The sequence below is a fragment of the Erpetoichthys calabaricus genome, chromosome 3 (assembly GCF_900747795.2).
Source record: "Erpetoichthys calabaricus chromosome 3, fErpCal1.3, whole genome shotgun sequence".
Classification (NCBI taxonomy): Eukaryota; Metazoa; Chordata; class Cladistia; order Polypteriformes; family Polypteridae; genus Erpetoichthys; species Erpetoichthys calabaricus.
The window spans coordinates 89686644-89707070 of record NC_041396.2 but is presented as its reverse complement, the minus strand read 5'-3'; positions in this window follow the sequence as shown (position 1 = coordinate 89707070).

Below are 20427 nucleotides of genomic sequence, written 5' to 3'. Positions count from 1 at the left end.
TGTGGGTGTGTGCGTGCCCTGCGGTGGACTGGCGCCCTGCCCAGGGTTTGTTTCCTGTCTTACACCCTGTGTTGGCTGGGATTGGCTCCAGCAGACCCCCGTGACCCTGTAGTTAGGATATAGCAGGTTGCATGATGGATGGATGGATGATTATTTTGGATTTAAGTGCAAAGGTTTCAACTTAAGGCCCCTAATTCTGTATTCTTCTTCTTCTTAACTGCAAGATTATGATAAATTGCAGTTGATTCCACATATATATTATTGGTTCACACGTTAAGTGACTTGCTCAGGGTAACGTAATGTATTGATGCGGGGACTGAACACAGTTGTGTTGTGGTTTACACCCCAATGCTCCAGCTATTATGCTTTCTAGTGAAAAAGCCTCAACATGAGGACACCAGGTCAAAGGATACCTGATAATTTGGGTGGAAAAGCAGCTCATGACTAAGCAGGTTTGAGAATGGTCTACAATGTTTGGCTTCTTCATAATAACATGGCTGAAGCAGGTTAGTGCTGATGCTTTCATGATTTTTTTTTTTTTTTTTTAAAAGATGGATCTCTTTGAGTTCATCTCACTTTTATTCGCTTAAACATTGCAAGCTGCCTCTCAGGGCACCACAGCTTTTTTCCTCTCAATGTTGTGACTCCAGATCTCCTTTTTGGAAATGCCAACAGGATCTCTCCATTTTCCTGCATTAACAGTTATCCCACCCGCCCCTTTCCCAACATACCAGCAACCGCTTATGTTTTAAAATTAAAAAAGACGCTGCAGGCAAGACATCGAAAACACTCCACTTAATGACAAAGACACACGTTTTTGCCCAGATTTTTTACTGATACAGTTAGAAAGCTTTCATTTGATGACATGGAAATCCTGATAGACTTTTTCTTTACATTTATTCAGTGTCAAGCCGAAGCTCCTAGACAGACACATTTTAATTGTAAATGTGTAACTGTAAAGATGTTAAGATTTGCTTTGGGTGTGATGAGGATGGACAGGATTAGGAATAAGGACATTAGAGGGTCAGCTCAAGTTGGACGGTTGGGAGACAAAGTCAGAGAGGCGAGATTGCATTGGTTTGGACATGTGCAGAGGAGAGATGCTGGGTATATTGGGAAGAGGATGCTATGAATAGAGCTGCCAGGGAAGAGGAAAAGAGGAAGGCCTAAGAGAAGGTTTATGGATGTGGTGAGAGAGGACATGCAGGTGATGGGTGTGACAGAACAAGATGCGGAGGACAGAAAGATATGGAAGAAGATGATCCGCTGTGGCAATCCCTAACGGGAGCAGCCAAAAGAAGAAGAAGAAGATGTAGCTGTTCTAAATATGTGCAGATTTATGGATTTATGAGCCTGAATTCAGTGAAGAGTGCTATAGAAAAATGAATGGAATTGAACAAGGCTATGATGATTGCTCAGTGGGCAAAGGATATGAAGATGTGTGGCTCACGTTCAAATGGTACTCTCCTCTTTCATATTTGGAAATTTTTTCTTTCAGGCTCATAGCTTTACAACTTCTTCCTTTCATTTCTGGTTGACAGACGCAGACCGTGGAAGTAGACTCCTGCACAATCAACGAAAGAAACATTTTAGACTTTGAAACTTGTCAGTGACATACTTGTTAGCACTGATGCCTCACAACTCAAGTGAAGTGGGGTTTTTCCATGTACTTTGTTTTTTCCTACGAAACACCAACAATGTGTGAGTTAATTTAGTTGGTGACTATAAATTGGCCCTCAGAGTGGAAGCGTGTGTTTGTATGTGCAACCATGAAGATCAACGTTATTCTGTGTGTCAATGTGGCCTGTGTGCTTTGCTCTCATGCATTTGAAAAATTATTCTTTTATGTACCATATATATTTTATTATTCAGTTACATTGCTTGCTTTTCCTTTTAATGGTACATGCTTGCTTTTTCATTATTATACTTCATCTGACTGTGACAAAATAGTTCTTGGGTCTTGGTAGGAGAAATGCTGATAAAACTTTGTTTCCATCTATTTTTTCCACTGGAGAGGAGAAGCTCCTAATTAGAACATGTGAGCAATTTGGACAACCAACAAAGGTCGCTAGTCTTAGCCACTTAATCCTTCTAAAATAACATTAAGTCTAGTTTTGAAAGTCCCTAAAGTCCTACTGTCTACCACGCAACTTGGTCTCTTATGTCAAGTGTCTATGGTTCTCTGTGTAAAGAAAAACTTCCTAATGTTTGTGTGAAATTTACCCTTAACAAGTTTCCAACTGTGTCCCCGTGTTCTTGATGAACTCATTTTAAAATAACAGTCTTGATCCACTGTTCTAATTTTCTTCATAATTGAAAACACTTTATTCATGTCTCCTCTTAAACTGTATAGGCTCAGGTCTTCTAATCTTTCTTCATAATTCAACCCCTGTAGCCCTGGAATCAGCTTAGTTGCTCTTCTCTGGACCTTTTCTAGCGCTGCTATGTCCTTTTTGTAGCCTGGAGACCAAAACTGCGCACAGTACTCCAGATGAGGCCTCACCAGTGCGTTATAAAGCTTGAGAATGACCTCCTTGGACTTGTACTCCACACATCAGGGTGCTATATAACCTAACATTCTGTTTGCCTTCTTAATGGCTTTTGATCTCCATCTAGAAGTCCACTGCGACTCCTAAATCCTTCTCATAAGGTGTACTGTCAATTTTCAGACTTCCCATTGTGTATTCAAACCTAACATTTTTACTTCCTACTTGTAATACTTTACATTTGCTTTCATTAAATTTCATCTGCCCCAAATCTGCCATAGACTGTATACTTTCTAAGACCCTCCGTAATGATTAAATGCATTCTAGATTATCTGCCAATCTTGGTATCATTTGAAAACATAGCCAGCTTGTTATTCCTATCTAAATCATGTATATATATTAAAAATAGCACTGACCCCTGTGGACACCACTCTTAACATCGGCCAGTTCTGATGAGGTTTATCGCACCATCACCCTCTGCTTCCTGTGTCTGAGCCAATTCTGCACCCATCTAAAAACATCACCCTGAACTCCCACTTCTTTTAACTTGATGCCCAACCTCTCATGTGGCACCTTATCAAATGCTTTCTGAAAGTCCAGATAAATAATATCATGTGCTCCACTTTGATCGTATCCTTTTGTTGCCTCCTCATAGAATTCCAGCATGTTAGTAAAACACAACCTCCCTCTTCTGAACCCATGCTGACTGTTCCTAATAACTCCTGTCCTTGCCAGATGTTGCTCAATCTTATCCTTAATAATTCCTTCCATTCATTTTCCTGTGATGCATGTTAAGCTTACTGGCCTATAGTTGCTTGGATCTGCCCTGTCACCCTTTTTATATAACAGGATAATATTTGCCATTTCCAGTCCTTTGGTGTTTCTCCAGTGTGCAGTGACTTCCTAAACATGTGTCAAGGGTTTATATATGCACTCGCTAACCTTCTTAGGAACTTCATTGTTAATTATTATCTGATCCTGGTGATTTGTTTGATTTCAGCCTATTTAATCTAAGCAGTACTTCTCCCTCTACAATTTCCAAATCACTCACTACCTCATTAGTAGTCCCTTTTACCACTGGGAGGTTATCTACTTCCTCAAATGTGAAGACCTCTGAAAAATGTGAGTTTATAGTGAGCTGCTATTTCACTTTATTTTTTAATTCTCCTTTACTATTCCAGACTTTACCTCCTTCATGACTGTTCTATTACTACTAAAATACTGCGTAACCTCAAGGGGGGCGTCAGAGAGACCAATGCCACAGACCCAGCAATACACCACACTTTAATATAATAAAGGATATTTTTTTCCTTAATGCACCTTCACAGACCTTCTCCCAGCAATGTACCAGAAGTATGCAATACATCAAACACAAATCACACAATTTTACCTCCTTCTCTCCTCCAGTTGAATGTTGCCCGTTGCCTCTCGACTCTGACTCAGCAATTGTAAGGCAGTGGGTTTGTTTTTATGTTGGACCTAGGAGTTGTTCCGGAGTCCTGCCATGTCTTACAGGAAGCTCTTCTGGGACATAATTAGGGAGGTCCTCACCTGACAGCGCCCTCTCCTGATCCCCAGGGACCCCGACAGGACTGCACTTCCAGACTTCATCTCCCAAGTACCCTTGCAGGTTTACCGACTGGGTTCCCACACGAGGATCACTGCCACCTGGCGTATGGGGAATGGAACCAACTCCTGACTATCGGCTTCTGCTAGTCCCTCCATTAACTTATAAAGGCCGGATACAAAGTTATTTATTTGTTCTGCCAGCGTATCCAACTGTGTTGTTGTTCTGGCCTCCCATCCGGGTAATGGCTTCTTCCCCATCTCATCCAGAATGCCCATTCTCCTCCTACAACTGAAAGAATCTCTCTGGGTCGTTTTTCCCTTTATCTGCTATATTCCTCTCTAACTGCCTTTTAGCCTCCCTAATGTCCTTTTTAATGGCTGCCGTCATATTCTCATACGCCCTACGAGTCACATTGGGTTTATTAATCTTATAAACCTTGTACAGCTGTTTTTGCCTTTGCAGCTTCTTTTTTAACTCTTTATTAATCCACTTCAGAGTTTTTTTTTATTTCCTATTAATTCCAAATTAGACACTGATTGGTTTATTGCAGCAAAACAATATTATCTTAAAGCTGCAAAAGGTGTTAGCACACACTGGTCTTTGAGACCCAACAAGTGCTGGAGCACCAAACCTACTGACCTATTCAAACCTGGAACTTGTGAATTGCAGTCTTTTATAACCTTCCAATTCCAAACTTCTGTAGGCTCCAACAACATCTGGACAAGCTGGCAGCCAGAGCACTTCAGCTAACTGCTGTGTTCATCACTATTGATTTTATCTGCGGGTCACCTGGTAGTGCCCAAGTCTAGAATAGTATGCTGATAGACATTTTAATACAAGCTAAGTATAAAATATTATCTGTGCCCTGATTGGATTTGATGTTGTTCTGGTCATTTTTGTCACCACTGCGCATTTGAAGTGGTACTGTATGTGAAGCAACCTTTCAATAAAGATATTCCTGGCATAGAATCTGGTCCATTTATAGACACAGCTTGAAAGTGTCCTGTAAAATACTAGCACCTCATCCAGAAGTGGTTCATGCCTGCTGAGACAGATTTGTTAACTTGTTCTCCACAGCTGGAAGAAACAGGTTGCATAATAGATGGATGCATGCCTTTTGTTCATTTAGTCTCATGTTGCAGTTTGATTCTAAATAGTTGGAAACATGAGACACCTTTTAATCAAATTGAAAAACAGAACAAAACAATCAGCTGTCTCTCCATTTTGTATGCTCTTTTAGCTTGTTCAGGGTCACGGGAAACTGGTACTATCCTAGCAACACTGGATGCATGGTGGGAAACAACCCTGGATGAGATGCCAACGGATCAAAGGGAACATCCATCCATCCATTTTCCAACCCGCTGAATCCGAACACAGGGTCACGGGGTCTGCTGGAGCCAATCCCAGCCAACACAGGGCACAAGGCAGGGAACCAATCCTGGGCAGGGTGCCAACCCACCGCAGATCAAAGGGAACACTTACACATATTCAATGACTCCCAATAAAAAGTAGTTCAACTGCCAAGCCTACAGTACTTTAATAGCCTCCATCTTAATACACATTTGCCCAGACAACACATCTTTGGTAAAGCTTTTGACCCCAGGCAGACTTTAAAATGCCAAGTTCTTCTGAGGTGTCCACGTGAGCATACAGCAAAAACACAAGAGTTAATGGACAAGCAATTTGTGTGTGTTGGTCTCTAATGCACAGTTCTAAAAAGCTAATTTGACAGGTGGTTGCTCCTATTGATTTCTCTTTTCGAATCAAAAATCTATCCAATAAAATCAAATGTTATTTGTCACATGCAATTATGCGCAGTGCAATATAGTGAAATTCTTAGTTGATAACTTCAAAACCGTGCATTAGAAGAATATAAAGGGTAATGAGCAATAAAAATTAAATATCAATAACAGTACAAATAATAAATAACTTCATAAATTAGTAATAGGACATCATGTGGCTCTAGGCAGTGTCCTCATTATGGATGCATATGGACTATGGAATGTTCCTCTTCAGAACAATAAAGTGGCGTTCAGGCAGCGCAGAGAACAGGCCATTGTTGGGATGGCTGGTATCACAGATAATTTTCTTTGACATGGTCCGACATTACTTAATATAGATGTCCTGGAGATTAGTGCATGCACATCTGATGATGCGTTCAGCTGACCACTCTACTCTCTGCGGAGCCTTGTGATTCTGCTACGTGCCGTTTCCATATTAGTCCATAATATTTCCTGTCAAGATACTTTCAGTGGTAGCTCTTTACATGTTCTTCAGTATCTGGGAGTGCAACCTAAACTTTTGAGGAATCTGAGGTGGAAAGATGTTGTTGTGTCTTCTTTACCAAGTTATCAGTGTGGTTGGACCAGGTCTCTTCCTTCACGATGTGAAGAATTAGGTATCTGAAACTTTCCATCCTCTCCACTAGAGTACTATTAATACTGAAGGGGTGGCCTCTGCTGCTTTCTTCAAATATCCACAGTCAGCTCCTTGGTCTTTCTGACTTTCAGAAGAACACTGTCATGACACCAGTGTGATAGATTCTCCAGTTCATCCAGATTAAATTAGATTTAATTAGATAAACTTTATTAATGTCACAGAAAATTCAGATGCATACAGTAGCAGAAATATAAAAAATGAGGACACAGACTCACAGACAGGACAGGACAGATAATGCAGCCAATCAATCAATCTATAGATAAAAAAAATAATGTACTGTATATAGTGTACATATTTTAAAATGAACTTAAAAGAGAATGTTGGGAGGAAGCTTTTAATTGCCTGATAGGAGTGAGCAGAAAAGACACACAAAGGTGCTTTTTTAGCACACTGTGGTGGAATGAGCCTGTGGCTAAAAGTGCTCCAAGAGATTGCCTCCTGGAAGAACATTTTCATGATGGCATCCAATTTTGCTACCATCCTCTTTCCACAACAGCTGCCAGCTGTTCAGGGTTCACCCTGTGATGGAGCAGGCTTTCCTCATAAGTTAGTTCAGACAATGTGCTTCTTTAGAGCTCAAGTTGCTTCCCCAGGAGACCACAGTGTAGAACACCACCCTAGCTACTATGGATTGATAGGATATTTCTAGCTGCTTGCTACACACATCAAAAGACCCATGTCTCCTTAGCAAGTACAGTCTGCTCTGGCTCTTCTTGTATAGCACTACTTTGTTGTCAGACCAGTCATTTATGTGAACCCCCAGGTCCTCACCACTTCTGCGTCTTCCCCCTGAATGGTGATTGGTCTCAAAGGCTCCTTGGCCTGTTGGAATTGCACTGTTTTGCTGATGTTGAGTTGCAGGTTGTTGTTCCTGAACCACAAGACAATGTCCTTGACAACCTTTCTGTGTTCTGACTCATCCCCTGTAAGGGACAGCCGGCAGCACAACCCGGCCGGGACACCCTGAGAATGGAAGGATTGGGGAAGGCAGCTACTTTTAGACACTGCTTCTCCCGAGACGCTACATGGCAACTTCCCTGCAGCATAACAGTGCCCTGGATTCCTGCAGGGCAGCATGGGATCTGGAGTTCAGCTTCACAGCCCTGCTGGGTACCATGTCTGCCGACAGAAAACACTGCAGTAGGACCTGGGGAACCAGAAGTACTTACGGGCTGACGGAAAACTTGACTTCTCCATCTGACCTGGAAGTGCTGGCAAGTCACGTGGACGGAAGAGCAGAAGCACTTCTGGTTTGAACAATATATAAAGGACTGTAAAACACCCAGCACTGTGAAGAATACAAAAGAAATAAATCAATTCTTGGTGCTTTTAACTCGCGTTGTCAGTGTCTGTCGGGATAGTGCTCTCTAGTAGCCACAGGCAAACAGGCAATAAAGCACCATGCGCTACACAATTATTTATTTTCTTTCTCCACCACTCCTCCCAGCAAGCTCTGTCCTCTGCCTCCCGACTCCGGCTCGCCTGCTAAGTGTTCCGCAGTCCTTTATATATTGTCTGACCTGGAAGTGCTTCTGCATTATTAATGCACCCTATGGTGGAGGAGCCATCTGAAAATTTCTGTAAGTGGCAAGCTCTACTATTGTACTGGAAGTCTGTTGTGTAGAGGGTTCATAGGAAGGGAGACAGGACTGTTCCCTGAGATGCTCAGGTATTCATGTATTACACACCACCATTTCTGACACACAGTCCCTGAGCCTCACAAACTGTTTTCTGTTGGTCAGGTAGCTCATGATCCATGAGATTGTGCGGGTATCAAGATGCAAAACCTTGGGCTTTTTCACCTAGTCAATGAAGCAGAAATTGTGTTAAAGGCACTGGGAAATCAAAGATAAGCTCCCTCATTGTTGTTAGAGATCAGGCTCTCCACATCTGTTTCATCAGCAAACTTGGTAGTGCTGTAGGAGTCATGTGCAGCCATGCTGTCATATGTATAGATGGAGTATAGCAGAGGACTCAGAACACAGCCCTGAGACACCCCATTGTTGAGAATCAGTTGCACATTTTACAAACTGGTTTGTGCAGAAATACTTAAAATGGATCAAAGTATTTGTTGCTAAATATGTACTCCTATCCCTACTGGACAGTAATAACTTGGTACAGTAGGTTAATTTTCTCACCCATTCTGGTGGTCAGATATTAGATCTATCAGCCCATATTTATGAAGAGTCCCAGAATTACTCCTAGGAACTGCACTAAAAGTTTGACTAGAACAAGAATTTGTTTTTCCTCAGAGCGGGACATGAGAAGAAGTTCTCAGCAAGGATCTTGATTTTACAGCACCCCTTGATGCAAATTGCCACTCATGATGATGTTTTGCAGTTTTCTGGTATTAACACTAGGTGTTCACTACAAACAATAATGATAAAAGTAGTATTCAATGCAGTAGAAGAAGGAAAACATAAAAAGATAGGACACTGTGCTAAGCTGCACGCAACTGCTGCAACTTGATTGCAACAACTTCAAGAAGAATAATACTGTAATGAGTAACAGGAAATGACCGAAACATACAAATGTGACCAAATGAGAGTAAAGCCCAATAATGGACACATTTATGTAACAAAGGAAGATCTGCAACCATACTTTCAAAAAAATCACCATCCCGTGGTTATGACCATATGAAGCACATTGTAAAGTAACAATTGAATAACCACGGCTATAAGTCATGATCACTCTTCCAGTGTTGCTGACCATCTTCCAGATTTGTATACCATTGTTCATCTCTGGGATCATTACCCTCCCCCATCTTCTGTGAGGATCTATTTATCTAATACCTCTGGAATCTCCACCTGCGTTTTTGAACCTTCCTGCACTTGTAAAGTGCAACACAAATGTTCCAGGAGCTCATGAAACGCAGAGCTCAGTGTACCTGTGTGAAATCTTGCTGTCAATCACCCATCCTGCCCCACTTATCTTTAGGGTAATATGCTGGCTACTACAAGGCAGTTTGCAGTCATGACCACCAGTGTGTTGATACTATGATATTGCTCGTGATTCACATCTCATCCACATTTGGGGCAATGAACTTTATATACACATATGTGCTGATTTGCATGAATGCAGCTTACTTTACCATTACCTCATGTAGAGTCACGGGGAAATGTTTGAAACTGCATATTACTTCACATATTGGAAGGGCATTTAAAGTTTGGTGCAAAACTTGAGAAATGTTTAGTTGTGACAAACACAAATCATTGCTATTGCAAAGCTGTATTTTCCCAATGGCCAAAAAAAGCTTCATAAATTATGCTTTTACTGATACTCTTACGAGTAGGACATGAGTATGCATCATTCTGAGATTTTTGAGCTGGTTAGGACCATTAGTCTGGGACACTTGATAAATATAGGCACTGATCTGTTCAACTGGTGGCAACATTTACAGCACAGATTTGAGCTGCCCTGCTTTTCACTTTCTTAGTGTCTCTTTCGACACTTACCTCTAAGTGTCAAATTTCTTTCAGAAACCTAAACAATGTGTCCCTCTATCGTTGCTGGATCCATTTTTCTCTCTTCCCCTTTTCCATCCATATTAGATAGTCTTGTTGATTACTATAACTTAGCCTTCTAGTAAGCACTACAAAAAATAGCTTCTTTAAATCACAGGGAGGTCTCCTTGAAGCGTTTGACTCCATAGCATAATTCAGCATTACGATCGATGAAAGCAGCTGGCCACTCGCATTGAAAGAGTGTCATATAAGACCATCCTCACTGTGCATGCCAAGGTCTTCTCTGACCAAAGGTCAGCCAAGAATGCACACTTATGGCTGGATAGTAGAGCATGGCCACGATAACCAAGGGGTTTTATTCCCGGTGGTGAGTAAACTACTTCAACCTGCACTTGGCCCGATCACCACTTCCGATTCAGATTATGAAAAATCCCTTCACTCTTTCCATGAAAAAATTGTAAACGTAAACAACTCATCTAATGCAAGTTCATCTTCATTTTATATTTGTCTCTGTCTTCCCTCCCCATCCAGTTCTTTATCCAAATTTTCTGCATGTATTAATGATCTGCTTTGTAATATGGGGTCTACTACTTGTGCACTGGACCGTATCCCCATCATACTCATGAAATGCTGCCTTCATGCCATAATCCCAGCTGTTAAAACAATAATAAGTACATTCCTGGACGCTGCCTCTGTGCCAGCTACTTTGAAAAATCACAGTTTTAAAAAACGTCTGATCTTAGGCTGAAAATTGTTCAGATTGTCAGCATTCTCTCTCATTTACCTTTTCATCTACTGTAAAGTTCATCACTGAGTTGTGGCCTTCCAACTCACTAGTTACTTAAATTCTAATAAACTGGTGGAACCCTTTCAGTCTAGTCTCAGATCACAGCATAGATGTTCTGCTGTGCTTCAGGGAACTAATGATTTGCTTATGGCAGCAAACTTTGGGCAAACCAATATATTAATTGTTAGACATTAGTGCAGCATTCAATACTGTCAAACATCATTTCCTGAAACCTGAAGAACATTCTGGGTTTCTCTTCCATTGCCCTCCAGTGGTTAAAGGCCAATATGACGGATAGGTAAGAACTTGTCAGTCTTGCAACAGCAGGTCCAGCTCAGAGCAGGTCACACAAAGAGTTCCACGAGGCCCTGCCCTTGACCCTCTGCTCTTCTGTAGCTACATACTTCACCTTTGGTCATATTAACCCAGTCCAACACTATGAATATAATTTTTATGTGGATGATACTCGGATCTATTTCATTGTTAAAAGTGAACATTCATCAGAGCTTTCTCAATGCACAACTTCCTACAGTAAAATTGAAACCTGGATGAAATATAGAACTCTTTAAAATTAAACTGTAAAAAAATGTGAAGTCATGCTAAATGGCACTAAAGCACAACTTAAGAAAATGAGCTGTTTTCCAGTTACTCTTGGTGACAGTTTCATCAGACCTTTTTATCCTGCAATGAATCTTGCTGTCATTTCTGATTTCTCGCTTTCTTATTCTACACGCATAAACCACATTTGGAAATGTTCTTACTTCTGTCTCTGTAACATATCCCATTTTTATTCATTCCTCTCTTTTTCCAATGCCGAGAAACTGGTCTATGGTTTTATTAAATCCCACATCAAGTACTGTAACTCCCTACTGACAGGTGACCCTTCTATTCCATTAATCACAGTTCCACTTGCTTCAGAACTCTGCTGCAAGTGTCCTTATACAGAAAACAGTGAGCAAAACCTCACATCACACCCATCCTGTTCTGCCTTCACTGGCTCCCTGTGTCTTACTGGACTGAATATTTAAAATTTTATAATCAAACTATAAAGCTGTAAATGGCCTTGCACCAAACTTGTTGTATATTCCCTGTTCTTCACTATGAATTTCTGTGAAGCGCTCAGAGTATGGGAAAGGTGCTATATAAATTAAATGTAATATTATTATTATTATGTATTCCTGCACATATATTCCATGCCTTTAAGTTTTAATTTTTTTTCATAAGAATTACTTATGAATGCTTTGAAATCACTTGTTTTTTTGGTCCTATGCCTTCTGACTCACCAGTATGAGAAAACCCCCACTGATGATATACCATTTGACACATCTTGATGTCTAGTTGTGCAAAATATTAAGCATGTTGCCCAACCCCTATTGTGGCCCTTGTAGAAGAAGAATGTTCTCCTCAGCACCATGTATTTTGTGTGTTTAGTAAATTAGAATTTTTATAATAACTATTTTGTAACTTGCCAGTGAGAGAAGCTTGGCTTATGAACTAACAAAAATATATTATTCCAGGGTTCAGGAGAAATAGTGTCCACATGAATAAAATCTAAGCTGTTTCTTGTTTTTTTCCTCTCTCAGAGTGAATGTTTCAGGGACAAGGTCACAAGGCTGCAGAAAGTACATGTAGTTTATGCAAAGGCGTCTCTCCTGTGCTTAGCTTTGAGAACACAGATAACGCTTAGCTCAACAGACATATTGTTTAACTTTACTGTTTTGATAAGGATGTTCTTTCTGTCTTATTAATCATGAAATGCTGAATTATAAAAACCCCTCCTAATTTTTTCTCTGTGTTCAAATTGAGCTTTGCGGCAATAAGTTATGTTCTTTTGAATCTCTACTTACTGTGACCCCGAATGAATAAAAAAGAGAATTGAGAAATATTATCTGCCTGTTGTCTGTGTGCCTTTTTCGTCCACAGTTTTTGGCGCCCAACGTGGGGCAGGAGACGGGCAGACGACTCCCTGAGCGGGTTCGTCCAAGTGGACCGATTTCCGCGGATCGAGGACCAGCTCCGGTAAAAGTTAGGACTGGCCTACCTCGGGCGTTTTCCTGCGTGGGGAGCCGCTGACCTCCTCCTGACCGAAACGAAAAGCAACTGGACGGGATTTTTCCAGGCAGGCAGAAGGAGTCGCCGTGAGTAGATTCGGGGGATTCCTGTTGGTTTGACTGGTGTGCTGGGAGAAATAGATGTATACATGGAAAAGGAAAAGTAAAGAAAGAAAGACAAAAAGCATGCGGAAAGAATAGAGAATCATACTGTATCGACATAGAAGGGTTTTAGGGATTCATAGAGAGTGACGGCACAGTGTGAATGTTAGTAAGTCACCCCTTAGGAATTCTAGTAGAAAGGAGTGAGTGGCACGTTCCTAAAAATAAAGAGGAATAGGGGTGAAAGGGGCAGTTAGAGTACATGTGAAATTTGGAAGAGTGGAGGTCGTGTTTTCCACTTGTCGACTGGTTGATTTCCGGGGACAACAAGTGGGACGAGAAATAATCGGGGATTGAGTTGCTCTCTGTTGAAGGCCTGCCGCTTACTATGGGAAATAAATAGCAAGCCAGTCAAACAGGTCCCCCAGGGTCCTCAAAACCTAATGTTAGAAGGATTATTTTCAGAGAATCACCAGGCTCCTAGTACACCGTCGGGATTGAAAGGCGGGTCCCCTAAACAGTTAATAGAGAAGCAGACTGGGTTGGATTTTAAAAAGGCATGTAAGAAGTGGAATAAGCAGAGGCGTAACAACCTGCTGGCTGCTGAAGTCAAAACACAAAAAGACAAGGAAGAATTATTGCTAGCGTTGCAGAAAATGAAGATAGAGACAGCGCCCAAGCCTGAAAGTAAAAGAAAGCAGACCGAAAAGAAAGTCCCCCTATACCCCGTAATCTGTCCACCCCCTCCTTACCAAAACTCCCCCGCTTCCACCTCCTGCACCCTCTCCTCCAACTGCACCCCTGTTAACAGACGAACCGTATGGAGCAGGTTTTTGCGATGAACAATATCATATGACCCGTCCTCACATATTGACCCTGAGGAAGATCATTCAGATCATTCACAAGGTGCTACTGGGTTGCAGTGGCAGAAACCAAAAGAGTCATCTGTCTCCCAGCGCACGAGCAGTCAGACCCTCCGCTCTAAACCTAATGAGTGGTTTTACTTCCCCATTCGGCTCCCCTAAGCCTTCTGGCTCGACATTCTCTTGCCCCCTCATTGAAGTCTCCCAACCCCCGACATGATCCCGCACAACCTCCAGGCAATAATAATCCCACTACTGTAATGATTCACCGAAATTGGGAGTTTCAAGAATTGAAAGATGTGGTGTCTGAACTGCCCGACTCCAAAGCAGTCGGTGGACTGCAATTTGGGGAGACGTTACAGCAGCTGGATAACATGTATAAAACAAATGCTGCAGAGTGGACACAGGTGCTCCGTCGACAGCTGAGCACCACATGGGCAACTGTAAAATCACGGTGATCGTAACGGTGTCCCTTGGAGTTGGAATGAAGGTCCTTTCCTCGCCCAGTGAGTGCCTTTGAAAGGAGCCCTGGCAGAAAAATATAAAAAGGGCACAAACTGGTCACTAATTTCAGCCGGCTGACCGATTGCAAGATCTGATGGCTAATCACTCTGGGCTAGACAATACAAACGATAGAACTCGTGCTGCAGTGCCTCCTTTCATCTCGGGACTGAGAAGTGACATTCAAAGCAAAGTCTGCACATCCTGCCAAAAGGCTGGAAGACCGCAACGTTCGAGGAAGTCAAGCGGAGCATGCTGACAGACAGACTAAATTAAAAGAGTCAGACACACAGACCAAACTTTTGGCTGCACAAATAAATTACTATACTGGAAGAACTGACCTGGCTAGGGGGAGAGGACGCGGAAAATTCTTTGGAGGTCGAGGGTGAGGGCGCGGAAGAGGATGTGGGTTCCATTTATCAAACCCTAATAATCCTTTTGCTCAGATGCCTAACCCTTCGGAGCAGACGCCAGCGTCATATGCCTGTTACAGCTGCGGTGAACTTGGACATTTCAGACACAACTGCCCACACAAACGCCTCCGTCACCCCCTCTCCCTGAGCCTAATGACATTCCTTGGTCCTAAGAATTATCAGGGACCCCAGCCACTTTTTCCAGTTTCCTTTGCTTACTCGTCATGCTGAAACTGATCTTTTATTGACTTTAATGGCAAAGAAACTGCCTTTGAAATGGACACAGGAGCCACGCGCTGAAGGAGGTTCCTGCCTCGACAGATACAGTAAAAGTGCTTACTGCCTCGGGACAGCCTCATATTTTGCTGGTCTCAAAACCTCTGCAATTACAGCTCAGCACTAACAGTTTCATTATTGACTCGTTGCTTTCTGTTAAATCATTTGTGCCCTGTGAAACTGCTGGGATGGGATCTTATGACTTAATTGTCAGTCTCAATTTTCTTTAACTGAACAAGGATTTTTGCTGCTCCATTCCTAAGCCCCTGTGCCAAAACTTCCCTCTTTTACAGCCTGGACCCTGGACATCTCCCCGCACACCTTCCTCTTGAAAGCCCTTCATTCTTTCCCTTCATGCCTATTTTCCTCACTTACAAGTCCCGGACACCCTGCCTTGTACTGCCCAGTATTTCCCTACTGAAGTGGACACACCTTGGTTAGAATCTTTTCTTTCCTCCAGCACATGCCCTGAAACTTTGCACATTCCATGTATTTTTTGTTGTCTACTAAAGCTGTTGCTTCAGTGCACCTCAAATATTCACAAAGCATTTTCTATTTAGGAGATTCGGTTCCCCATGTTTCCTTAGCACTGTGGTCCCAAGGGAAAAATGATTATGGAAGGATAGCACACTGTGAGCCACTTGTGATTTTCTCAAAATCTTCCTTCCGCCCGCACCGTGTCCAGTATCCTCAGTCCCCAGAGGCAGAGGCTGGCATCGCCGCCGTACATTCTGATCTCATGAGGCAAGGAGCAATTATTCCAATTACATACTCTCCAGTCAACTCCCCCATTTTATCTGTAAAAAAGGCTGACGGGTCATGGCGTTTTGTTCAAGACCTACGACAAGTTAACTCTGCGGTTTTTTCTAGAACACCTATTATTCCTAATCCTTCCACGATACCCTCGTCCGCCCAGTACTTCTCTGTTATTGACCTTGCTAACGCTTTCTTTTCCTTTCCCGTGCACCCTGATTCTCAATTCTGTTTTGCTTTTACCTTTCAAAACCGCCAATGGACCTGGACCGTCATGCCTCAGGGATATACTGAAGCCCCTTGTGTTTATGGCCAAGCTCTTGCTCAAATTTAGAAGGCTTTTGGCCGGAAAAAGACAGTTTATTGATACAGTATGTAGATGATATAATGGTGTGTAGTACTACTGAGAAAACAGAAGAAAAAAATAAACAACAAGTGCACATGACACTCAGAAAATTGCTATTCTTTTTAGGTGAAAATGGCCATAAAAAAGTGTCGAGAAAAAAAATAAATAAATAAATAAAAACTGCAGTTAGTCCAAGCTACTGTTAAATATTTAGGTCATGACATTTCTTGCGATACAAGAGCTCTCTCTAGCAGCCGTTTAACCATCATTCAAAACCTTCCAAGACCGGTCACAAAACAACAGGTTACGTCAGAATATTGATGGGAATGTTTTCTTGTTGTGGAGTTGTGCTGTGTGTTTCCCAAAATGGATTGTCTTTGTTTGCCGCTGGCACTTGGGTCGCCACGGAAATTAGTGTCTCCTTGTTGTCGCTGACCCGGTTCCGCCACGGACTTTTTCATGATCTGGAAACTAGCGCGTATGGCACCACGGTAAGATGAATTCCTAGTTTAAAAGTAGTACCAGCTTGCAGCCTGAGAAGTTGTTTGCTTGTAAGTTTTTCAGGAGGAGCACAGCCTTTACAAAATCTAGCTAACACTGCCATCTGGCTGCATGCAGTGGAATAGCAGGCTGACAAGGCTCTATGTGATTAAAAAAAAAAAAAAAAAAAAAAAAAATGCACTACTCTCCCTGACTATATTCTCGTCCATTCACTCTGTTCGTGGACGGAAAGGGGGGATTAATGAATGCAGTTCTATGAATGAATGCAGTTTTAACGCAACTACATGCAGACAAACAAAAGCCAATAGCCTATTTTTCAAAAAAATTGGATCCTGTAGCTACTGCTCTCCCACCTTGCCTTAGGGCTGTGGCTGCTACGACTGAAGCTGTACTGGCTAGTACGGATATTGTGCTCATGAGCCACCTAACAGTAAAGGTACCTCACGCCGTTCATTCTATTTTAGTACAGGCTAAGACCTCACATCCCACAACTGCAAGAGCAATACACTATCAAAATGTACTCTATACTTTGTCAAATGTCACCATTGAAAGATGCTCTACCTTAAATCCAGTCACTCTCCTTCCAACAGAAGAAGAAGGGGAGCCCCACAACTGTCATGACGAAATAACTAAGATTATAAAACTTACGATTGGAAAATGGAACATCTTCAACCAGCTATACAGTGGTCAAAGGTGACCACCTGCTGGAAGCAAACCAAATTGTGCGAAGGGAAAATTATAACAATTTATACGGATTCCAGATATGCTTTTGGAGTCTGCCATGATCATGGAGCCTTATGGAAATTAAGAGGATTTAAGACCAGCGCTGACAAACCGATCCAACATCAAAAACTGATTGAATCCCTCTTAGAAGCTATAACTAAACCATCAAAGTTAGCGATCGTTAAATGTCAAGAAAACAAGATCCTGTCAGCAAAGGAAACGAATTAGCTGATCACTTGGCTAAACGGGCTGCATATAATAACACACCAATTTCTTTATTCCAACAGAGAAATAACCAGGACCCTGATAATCAACTTGTTTCTTTACAGAGTGCAGCCACGGACAGAGAAAAGAGAAAATGGTCAAAAGGAGGGTCCCTCTCTGATGTAATCTGGACCCATAGGCAAACTAACAAACCTTTCCTCTCAAAGGCTTCTTTCCCAGGTATGGCAAAAATCACTCATGGCCTAGACCATGCTGGAAAGGACGCCATGATTCAAGATGTTGAAAAACACTGGGAAGCTGTAGGCTTCTCTACATATGCAGAGCAGTTCTGCAGGCGCTGTGCATTATGTCAAAAGTTTAATGTAGGAAAGGGCACCCAGGTAAGTCCAGGTAAGTCCTGCCGTTACACCTAATCCAATGGGTCCGTTTGAACACCTCCAAATGGATTTCATTGAACTAACTCCATCTAAAGATTACCATTATTGTCTAGTAATTGTTGATGTGTTCTCCCGATGGGTAGAAGCTTTTCCTTCTAAACACGCTGATGCTAAAACTGTAGCCAAAGCTTTAATCAAAGAAATTATTCCTAGGTGGGGCATACCACAGAAAATTACAAACTGATAATGGCACCCTAAAATCTAAATTAGCAAAAATCTGTGAGCAGACAAATTTATCCTGGCCGGACGCTTTGCCTCTGGCCTTAATGGGATTGAGGGGAAGAACACACCGGCAATTAGGACTGTCGCCGTTTGAAATTCTGACCGGACGACCCATGCCTGTGGGCATGGTTATGGGAAATGTTAACCTGCATACTGTGGACAATGATCTTCTCTCTTGTCTTACAGGTCTCCGAGCTTCTCTGAAAGAAGTCCACGAGCAGGTTAACCAGGCCTGGAGAACTAATCTTCCATCTAAAGACACGCCGATTCCCTTAGGCACTTGGATCCTCGTCCGTGACACTCGGAGGAAACATTGGCATCAGCCGAGGTGGAGAGGACCGTTCCAAGTTCTTCTGTCCACACCACATGCAGTGAAAATGGAAGGATTGCCCGCCTGGATTCACGCCTCACATTGCAAGAGATGGCACCCTTGATTGCTGTGCTACTATGCTTTCTTTTCCCTTGTCTACTGCCCTGGTCACCTTGACTTTCCCGTTAGGAATCACCACATCAGTGCAGGTTGATTTCTGCTCTATTATCAATTGTGGGACTGGTCGACAAGCCCAGTGGACCTGGTCTGACAAATACGTGTGTATGACTGTTACAAAGTATTATTGGGGAAGTAACTGCGACAACTGGCAATGGGGTTTTGCTAACACTGGAACTGAGGACTGGGGTTATCAAACCTTTGAGGCCCAAAAATACAGTTTGAAAAATCGGTTTTCTATCATAAAAGGACATGCTTCTCATGAATGTGCTGACAACCATTGTAACCCCTTGATCATCACTTTGAAGAACCCTTCTTTACATGACTCAGCGACCTATATATTAGGAGCATATGTATCTGGAACAGACCCTTTAGGGAGATTTCTAATTAAGATTGACAATCCTGTTACTAATACCGCTCATTCTCCTGCACACACACCCGTCTCCCCAACTTCTGGTTCAGACTTTTCTCCTGTTGAGATTATGAATATTTCCACCCTTTCATCCACTTTTTCAATTGAAACTGGCTATGGCGATCAGAACCGTAGGTTGCAGTGGGTATTATATTCGGCTAAGCAAGTAAATCAATCTGATTGCTACGCCTGTGCTACAGCCAGGCCACATTTGGCTACCGTCCCTTTCCCTCTTTCTAATAACTGCATTACACTTTCTCTCCTCTTTCCCCCCACTCCTCATATGACTCCCCCGATGTTCCAGTCTCATGAAGGCAATTATACCTGCTTCTCTAATAATTATAGTTCCCCCTTCATGCTTCTTGCCGAAAAGGGGGGTGTATGTGCTATGTTTGGTGATGCGTGCTGCACTTGCATCCCTAATAATACGGCTCCCGATGTATCAATCACCTGTGCTTTGACAGGTTTAACTGCCCTTTCAAATTAATTAGCTACCACTTCTGGCATTTCTAACCCCTGGGGCTGATGGCTCAGGTCAGTTTTTATTTCACTGGCCATTGCTTTTATCATTCTGTTGCTTGTGGCCTGCTGTATCGTTCCCCTGATCAGATATATTGTGTCCCAGTATTTCACTGCCTCCATGGCCAAGGCTTATATGTTACACGAAGAATGCATGCTTCCAATTTCTTCCTCCTTTTCTTCCACTCCTTCCCCTTCTCCTACTCTTTCCCGCGCTACTCCGATGTCACCCATATTTTTGTTGGTTCAAAAAGGGGGGAATGTAGAAGAAGAATGTTCTCCTCAGCACCATGAATTTTGTGTGTTTAGTAAATTAGAATTTTTATAATAACTATTTTGTAACTTGCCAGTGAGAGAAGCTTGGCTTATGAACTAACAAAAATATGTTATTCCAGGGTTCAGGAGAAATAGTGTCCACATGAATAAAATCTAAGCCGTTTCTTGTTTTTTTCCTCTCTCAGAGTGAATGTTTCAGGGACAAGGTCACAAGGCTGCAGAAAGTACATGTAGTTTATGCAAAGGCGTCTCTCCTGTGCTTAGCTTTGAGAACACAGATAATGCTTAGCTCAACAGACATATTGTTTAACTTTACTGTTTTGATAAGGATGTTCTTTCTGTCTTATTAATCATGAAATGCTGAATTATAAAAACCCCTCCTAATTTTTTCTCGGTGTTCAAATTGAGCTTTGCGGCAATAAGTTATGCTCTTTTGAATCTCTACTTACTGTGACTCCGAATGAATAAAAAAGAGAATTGAGAAATATTATCTGCCTGTTGTCCGTGTGCCTTTTTCGTCCACACCCTATAGAACCAAAACCCCTCATTTTTAGTCCATATTTTGTGGATGAAA